This window comes from Spermophilus citellus (genome assembly GCF_964194105.1).
Source record: "Spermophilus citellus genome assembly, chromosome: 3".
Taxonomy (NCBI): domain Eukaryota; kingdom Metazoa; phylum Chordata; class Mammalia; order Rodentia; family Sciuridae; genus Spermophilus; species Spermophilus citellus.
In genome coordinates, this window is record NC_138184.1 from 10,633,791 (window position 1) to 10,642,213 (window position 8,423).

General features: G+C 43.0%; 1 pseudogene across 1 annotated transcript; it reads left to right on the plus strand.

Moving 5' to 3' along the window:
• Nucleotides 1-246: 246 nt before the first annotated feature.
• On the plus strand, nt 247-1,136 carry LOC308644998 (polyadenylate-binding protein 2-like; annotated as a pseudogene). Its single transcript has one exon. The product of its transcript is annotated as a polyadenylate-binding protein 2-like (transcript).
• Nucleotides 1,137-8,423: the final 7,287 nt, after the last annotated feature.

Genomic DNA, 8,423 nt, shown 5'->3' on the forward strand with positions numbered 1-8,423 from the left:
ATTCCTGTGATTTTAGGGTGAGAGGGTTGCTCCAAGATAACTTTCTTAGTCCCTTCTGACGTCTGGAAAGCTATCCTTTTTTTTTTTTTTTTCTGGTAGTTTTAGTTTCAGATCTTAGGTCATTAATTAGTATACTGTTGATTTTTGTAATTAATAAAGATGGGGGTCCAGTTTCATTCCTCTGCAAGTGGATATCTTTTTAAAAATATTTAGTTGTGGGCAGCGGCAGCAGCAGCGGGGGCTGCGGGGGGTCGGGGCTCCGGGCCGGGGCGGCGGCGCCATCTTGTGCCCGGGGCCGGTGGGGAGGCCGGGGAGGGGGCCCCGGGGGGCGCAGGGGACGACGGGAACGGCCTGGAGTCTGAGGAACTGGAGCCTGGGGAGCTGCTGCTGGAGCCCGAGCCGGAGCCCGAGCCGAAGAGGAGCCGCCCCGGCCCCCCCCCCCCGGGAGCTCCGGGCCCTGGGCCTGGTTCGGGAGCCCCCGGCAGCCAGGAGGAGGAGGAAGAACCGGGACTAGTCGAGGGTGACCCGGGGGACGGCGCCATTGAGGACCCGGAGCTTGAAGCTATCAAAGCTCGAGTCAGGGAGATGGAGGAAGAAGCTGAAAAGCTGAAGGAACTACAGAACGAGGTAGAGAAGCAGATGAATATGAGTCCACCTCCAGGCAATGCTGGCCCAGTGATCATGTCTGTTGAAGAGAAGATGGAGGCTGATGCCCGTTCCATTTATGTTGGCAATGTAGACTGTGGTGCAACAGCAGAAGAGCTGGAAGCTCACTTTCATGGCTGTGGTTGAGTCAATCGTGTTACCATACTCTGTGACAAATGTAGTGGCCATCCCAAAGGGTTTGCATATATAGAGTTCTCCGACAAAGAGTCAGTGAGGACTTCCCTGGCCTTAGATGAGTCCTTATTTAGAGGAAGACAAATCAAGGTGATCCCAAAACGAACCAACAGACCAGGCATCAGCACAGCAGACCGGGGTTTCCCACGTGCCCGCTACCGTGCTCGGACTGCCGACTACAACAGTTCCCGCTCTCGATTCTACAGTGGTTTTAACCGCAGGCCCCGGGTCGCGTCTACAGGGGCCGGGCTAGAGCGACATCATGGTATTCCCCTTACTAAAAAAAGTGTGTATTAGGAGGAGAGAGAGGAGAAAAAGAGGAAAGAAGGGAAAAAAAAGAATTAAAAAAAAAAGAAAAACAGAAGATGACCTTGATGGAAAAAAAATATTAAAAAAAAAAAAAAGATATACTGTGGAAGGGGGGAGAATCCCATAACTAACTGCTGAGGAGGGACCTGCTTTGGGGAGTAGGGGAAGGCCCAGGGAGTGGGGCAGGGGGCTGCTCATTCACTCTGGGGATTCGCCATGGACACTTCTCAACTGCGCAAGCTGTTCCCCATGTTTCCCTGCCCCACTTCACCCCCTTGGGGGCTGCTCAAGGGTAGGTGGGCATGGGTGGTAGGAGGTTTTTTTTTTTTACCCAGGGCTCTGGAAGGACACCAAACTGTTCTGCTTGTTACCTTCCCTCCATCTTCTCCCTGCCTTTCACAGTCCCTGCCTGCCTGCTCCTGTCCTGCCAGGTCTACCACCCACCCCACCCTCTTTCCGGCTCCCTGCCCCTCCAGATTGCCTGGTGATCTATTTTGTTTCCTTTTGTGTTTCTTTTTCTGTTTTGAGTGTCTTTCTTTGCAGGTTTCTGTAGCCGGAAGATCTCCCTTCGGCTCCCAGCGGCTCCAGTGTAAATTCCCCTTACCCCTGGGGAAATGCACTACCTTGTTTTGGGGGGTTTTGGGGTGTTTTTTGTTTTTCAGTTTTTTTGTTTTGTTTCCTTTGCCTTTTTTTCCCTTTTATTTGGAGGGAATGGAAGGAAGTGGGAACAGGGAGGTGGGAGGTGGATTTTGTTTATTTTTTTAGCTCATTTCCAGGGGGTAGGAATTTTTTTTAAATATGTGTCATGAATAAAGTTGTTTTTGAAAATAAAAAAATATATATTTAGCTGTAAGTGGACACAATACCTTTATTTTTATGTGCTGCTGAGGATCGAACCCAGTGCCTCACTTGTGCTAGGCAAGCGCTCTACCACTGAGCCACAGCCCAGCCCCACAAGTGGATATCACCTTTTCTTTCCGGATCAGGGGTGCTTTACCACTGAGTTGCATCCCCAGTCCTTTTTTTTTTTAAGACAGGTTTTGGGGGCTGGAGTTGTGGCTCAGCGGTAGAGCGCTCACCTAGCATGTGTGAGGCCCTGAGTTCGAGCCTCAGCACCACATATAAATAAATAAAATAAAGGTCCACTGATGTCACGTTCCTCACAACCAAAACACTCAGGGTCACTCCAGGGGAACTGGGCTGCCTGAAATAACCAAAGAGACAGAGATATATTTTACTTTGAGGTCCTGTGACAGCTCCTCTGACCTTAAGGGTCCGAAGAAAGAGAGTGAACAAGTGCGTGCTGAACCCTTTTATTAAGGAGAAGCCATTCAAATGAAGCAAGGGGTCAGGTTTGGGGGGCGGGTTAAGTCTAGCTTCGTGATGTCTGCCGTCAACAGGCTGACTTACATCTAGGAAGGCCATACCCAAAGGCAGAGCAAGAGAAGGGGACACACAAAGGGCGTTTCCATGGAACATTCTATCCCAAACAGGGTAAAGGGGTAATATTACAAAGGAACAGGTGAGTGTAGCTCAATCCATGGGGTGACACATCTATGTCTGAAGATGCGTCCTCAACCTTCAGGACTGGGGCAATGTCCAGGTCACAACAAGATGTAGTGACCAGTCAAAGCCTCTCCACTCAGGGAAGGAGAATGTGAATCAGAGTGGCCGCCTCCCACACATTGACAATAAAAAAAAGGGGGGTTTTGCTAAATTGCTGAGGCTAGTCTCAAACTTGCAATCCTCCTGCCTCAACTCCTGAATCACTGAGATTACAGGTGTGCAGACACCTATAACCCTAGTGACTGGGGAGGCTGGGGCAGGAGGACCACAAATTCAAGCCAGCCTCAGTAACTTAGTGAGACTGTCTCAAAATGAAAAGTAAAAAGGATTGGGAAGGTAGCTCAGTGGCAAGGTGCCTCTGGATTCCATCTCCAGTACCATAAATAAATAAATGTGTCCTTTCTCAACTGCGTGTCTTTAGCAACTTCACTGAAAATCACCTGATTATAGACATGTGAGTTTATTTCTAATTCCTCAGTTCTGTTCCACCGGTTTATGTGAGGTTTCTCTTTTTTATTTTTCTGTGGGGAATGGCGATTTAGGGTGCTGTACCACTGACCCACACCCCGGCCCTTTTTTATTTTTTTATTTTTAATTTTTAGACAGGGTCTAAGTTGCTGAGGCTGGTCTCAAATTTGTGCTCCTTCTGCCTCAGCCTCCCCCGTAGCTGGGGTTACAGGTCTGAGCTCTATCAAGCTGGATGATACTACCGTCTCTGATCTGAGCACTGTGATCTCTCTGTAAGCCAGCTCACGAGAAGCCTCTTGCTTTGTTCTTTTTGCCCAAGATTGCTTTGGCCATTAGGAGTTTTTGTTATTGTTGTTCCACATAAATTATAATATTCTTTTCTCTATTTACGCTCCGTTCCATGTGGAATGTAGATTCCCCTTACTACTTCAAGAGGAATTTACTGATCCTGGGATCGCTTCTGGTAGCTTGGATGTTTTATTACCTTTACCACTTAACTGTGTGTTATCACAAAACTATAAGCACTTGGACCACATGAAAGTGTTCCTTATCACATACTCAAATCCTACAATACTTTTTTTTTTGCTTGATTTTACATTTTGCATCTACAGAGACCGATATTAAGAGAAATCTGAAAATTTAGCGTCAAGACTACATTTTGGCTGGGTGTGGTGGCCCAAGCCTGTAATCCCAGCAGCTCGGGTGGTTGAAGCAGGAGGATCATATGTTCAAAGCCTCAGCAATTTAGCAAGTCTCTAAGCAACTCAGTGAGACCCTGTCTCTAAATAAAATACAAAAAGGGGCTGGGGGTGTATCTCAGTGGTTAAGTGCCCCTGGGTTCAATCCTCAGTACAAAAAAAAAAAAAAAAAAGCTACACTTTGTAGGCAATATGAAAAGTGATCTAGTCTTCCCTTACCCTTGTTTTGTATTCTGACAATCTACTTAAATATACTTACCTCATGCAACCCCTGTGGAAGATTTCTTTAAAAATTATTATATATGGGTTTTTTTGGGGGGAAGGGTTGTACCAGGGATTGAACTCAGAAATACTCAACCACTGAGCCACATCCCCAACTCTATTTCATATTTATTTAGAGACTGGGTCTCACTGAGTTGCTTATCATCTCACCTTTGCTGAGGCTGGTTTTGAACTCATGATTCTCCTGCCTCACCCTCCCGAGCTGCTGGGATGCCCAGCATCATATAGTTTTTAATGGATAACTAAGTCTACATATTTTAATGAACATAATTCATGGAAATCAATGTGTACTATAATAGAAAAAAGGATGGAATAACAAGAATTGTGAGACCACATCATACACATTACACAGAAGAGGAAGGCAATGATTTCTTAGCAAGGAAAATAAAATAAACCTTTTTCTCTACTGACCCTCTTAACTACAGTTTTTCCCAAAAGGAGGAATGTGATATCCAGTTCCTGACACACAGACCAGCAATGGACAAAACATCCCTTTTCAATAGCTCATTAATGACAACTGATGACAATTAAATAGCTCATAAGTGCCAATTAAACAGTGTAAAATTGAATCTATCATATTGCAAATACAATTCACCCACCCATGTATCAAAATGCAAAGATAATAGGAAAAAAAAAACACCCCACCAAGTCCCTGTAAATTGCTTAAATTCTTACAGAAACATTTCATTTCATGTTGTTGTTTTGGTACCAGGGAGTGAACCTAGGGTTGCTTAACCACTAAGTAACATCCTCAGCCCTTTTTGATATTTTACTTAGAGACAGGGTTTCACTGAGTTACTTAGAGCCTAAGTTGCTGGAGGCTGGCTTTGAAGTTGTGATCTTGCTGCCCCAGTCTCTAGAGCTGCTGGGATTACAGGTGTGTACCACCACACCCAGCTGAAACATTTCATTTAATGTTTCAAATTACTACATATCCAAGTTAAAAATGAGACACTGAAGAACAAAATATACTCAGAACTTTTGCATTTCTTTCTTGTAAATTCTTCATAGAATAAATACTTCAGTATTAATGAGGTTTTCTATATAACTTACATTTACAAAACTTCTCTCCAGTATGATTTCACATGACTTAAATTACTAGCTGACCTGGGAGGCTGAGACAGGAGGATCCCAAGTTCAAGGCCAACCTCAGCATTTAGTGAGACCCTGTCTCAAAAAATAGAAGGGTGGAGGATGTTCTCTGGTAAAGCATCCCTGGGTTCAATTCCCAGTGTAAAAACAAAACAAAACAAAACAACCAAACTTGTTAAAATGCATGGGGCCAGGTGGAGGACATCTGTAATCCCAGATATTCAAGGGAATGAGGAAGGAATATTGCAAGTTCAAGGCAGGCCTGGACAACTTGGTGAGATCCTATCTCAAAATTTAAAAAGTGCTTGGGATGTAGCTTAGTTGTGAAATGACTGGGTTGAAACCTTAGTACCCGCCCTCCAAAAATTAAAAAAAAAAAAATCCCACTTGGTAAAATGGAAAACTTTCCTTCACTTTTAAAAGGAAGTGCTTCAAAGCCATGTATAATCTTACATATATATTTGAAAAGATGTAGGATACCAGGTTTGACACATTGCATATATTCGTGGAGATTCTCACGACTGTGAATCTTTCATGGCTACAATTTGAACTGATGACAAGCCTTACTGCATTCTCACATCATAAGACATCTGTCCATTGGGCATTCCTTTCTCAGCTGAAGACTGCATGGCAGTGAAAGAATTCCCATGCTCCTCTCATAGGATTTCTCCAGTAGGAGTTATCTCATGAGTTGGAAAGAAACTGAGAATTTGAAGGCTTTCACATATTCCTTGTATTTATAGCACTTGCCTCCATTCTGGGTTGCTCTCATATTTCAAACAACTAAAACTTTACCACACTCTTTATATTCTCAATGTTTTTCTTCAGTGAGTCCTTTCATGCCTTAGAAATGGAGAAACTTATAAGTTTACATTTGTAAGGCTCTTCTCCATTAGGTACTATCACATATCTTCCAATATTTGCAAAGGACTCAAACACTTTCCCATATTCTGTACATTCATATTTCTCATTCATATTTCTTTTATGTACTTGGAAAGTACTCAAGTAAGGCTTTGCCATGATGGTTCCCTCCATAGTATAATCCTTTTATACACATGAAAAGAAAATGAGAAAACTCTTTCCCATGTGGCTTAACATAAATAGGGTTTCTCTTTCAGTATGGGTCCTTCTCATGGACTGGAACTGAACAAGCATTTGAACCCTTTCCCAAGTCCTTACATGCAAGGGTTTCTATCCAGTATGGGTCCTTTCATGGACTATAAAATATCAAGATTTTTTTTGAAAGCCTTCCTACATGGCTTACATTCATAGGGCTTCCCTCCAGTGTGAATCCTTTTATGTACAAGAATAAAAACTAGTGAAGGATTTTCTGTGCTGCTTACACACAAAGGGTTGCTCTCTAATGTGAATCCTTTTGGGTAGTTGAACTAAAACAAGTGGAAGTTTCCCACACTGCTTATATTCCTAGGGCTTCTCTCCATTGTGAATCCTTTTATGTACAAGAATAAAAACTAGTGAAGGATTTTCTGTGCTGCTTACACACAAAGGGTTGCTCTCTAATGTGAATCCTTTTGGGTAGTTGAACTAAAACAAGTGGAAGTTTCCCACACTGCTTATATTCCTAGGGCTTCTCTCCATTGTGAGTCCTTTCGTGGATTTGAAAAGAACTAGAACTTCTGAAGGCTTTCCCACATTCCTTACATTGCTAAGGTTTCTCTCCAGTGTGTGTCCTCTCATGCAATCGTAAAGAACTAAAATTGCAAAAGGCTTTCCCACATTGTTTACACTCATACGGTTTATCTCTAGTGTGAATTCTTTGGTGAACTCGAAAAGACCAAGAATCCTTGAAGGCTTTCCCACATTCATTACAGTCATAGGGTTTCTCCCCAGTGTGTGTCTTTTCATGGACACGGAAAGACCAAGAACTGCTATAAGCTTTCCCACACCGCTTACATTCATAGGGTTTCTCTCCAGTGTGAGTCCTTTCATGGATTCGAAAAGAACTAGAACTTCTGAAGGCTTTCCCACATTCCTTACACTGGTAGGGTTTTTCTCCAGTGTGCATCCTTTCATGCAATCGTAAAGAATTAGAATTGCGAAAGGCTTTCCCGCACTGCTTACATTCATAGGGTTTTTCTTTGCTGTGAGTCCTTTCATGGACTCGACAAGAAGAAGAAGCAACAAAGTCTTTCCCACATTGCTTACATTTATATGGTTTCTCTCCAGTGTGAGTCCTTTCATGGATTTGAAAGGAACTAGACCTTCCGAAGGATTTCCCACATTCCTTACATTGATAAGGTTTCTCTCCAGTGTGAGTCCTTTTATGCAACTGAAGAGGACTAAAATCGATGAAGGCTTTCCCACATTCCTTACATTCATAGGGTTTCTCTCCAGTGTGAATCCTTTCATGCACTCGAAGATACTTCACATCCTTGAAGGCTTTTCCACAGTGCTTACATTTATATGGTTTCTCTCCAGTGTGAGTCCTTTCATGGACTCGAATAGAACGAGAACTTCTGAAGGATTTCCCACATTCCTTACACTGATAAGGCTTTTCTCCAGTATGAGTCCTTTTGTGCAACCGAAGAGAACTACAATTGCTAAAGGTTTTTCCACATTCTTTACATTCATAAGTTTTCTCTCCAGTATGAGTCTTTTCATGGACATGAAAATACCAAGAATTGTTGTAGGCTTTCCCACACTGCTTACATTCATAGGGTTTCTTTCCAGTGTGAATCCATTCATGGATATGAAAAGAACTAGAAGTTCTGAAGCCTTTTCCACATTCCTTACACTCATAGGGTTTCTCTCCAGTGTGAATCCTTTCATGCACTTGTACATATCTCACATCTCTTAAAGCTTTCCCACATTGTTTACATTTATATGGTTTCTCTCCAGTGTGAATCCTTTCATGGACTCGAAAAGAACTACAACTTCTGAAGAATTTCCCACATTCCTTACACTGATAAGGTTTTTCTCTCATATGAATCCTTTCATGATTCAGAACTGATTTGGAAAATTTAAAAGCTTTCCCACAATATTTACATTTATAAGGTCCATCTCCAGTATGTTCTAACATGTCTCTTCCAACCTTTCCATGGGAATTGAACGCTTTTCCACAGCAGTGCTTACATTCATAGGGTTTCTCTCCAGTGTTAGTCCTTTCATGACTCAGAGCTGACCTATGATAGTAAAAGGCTTTCCCAC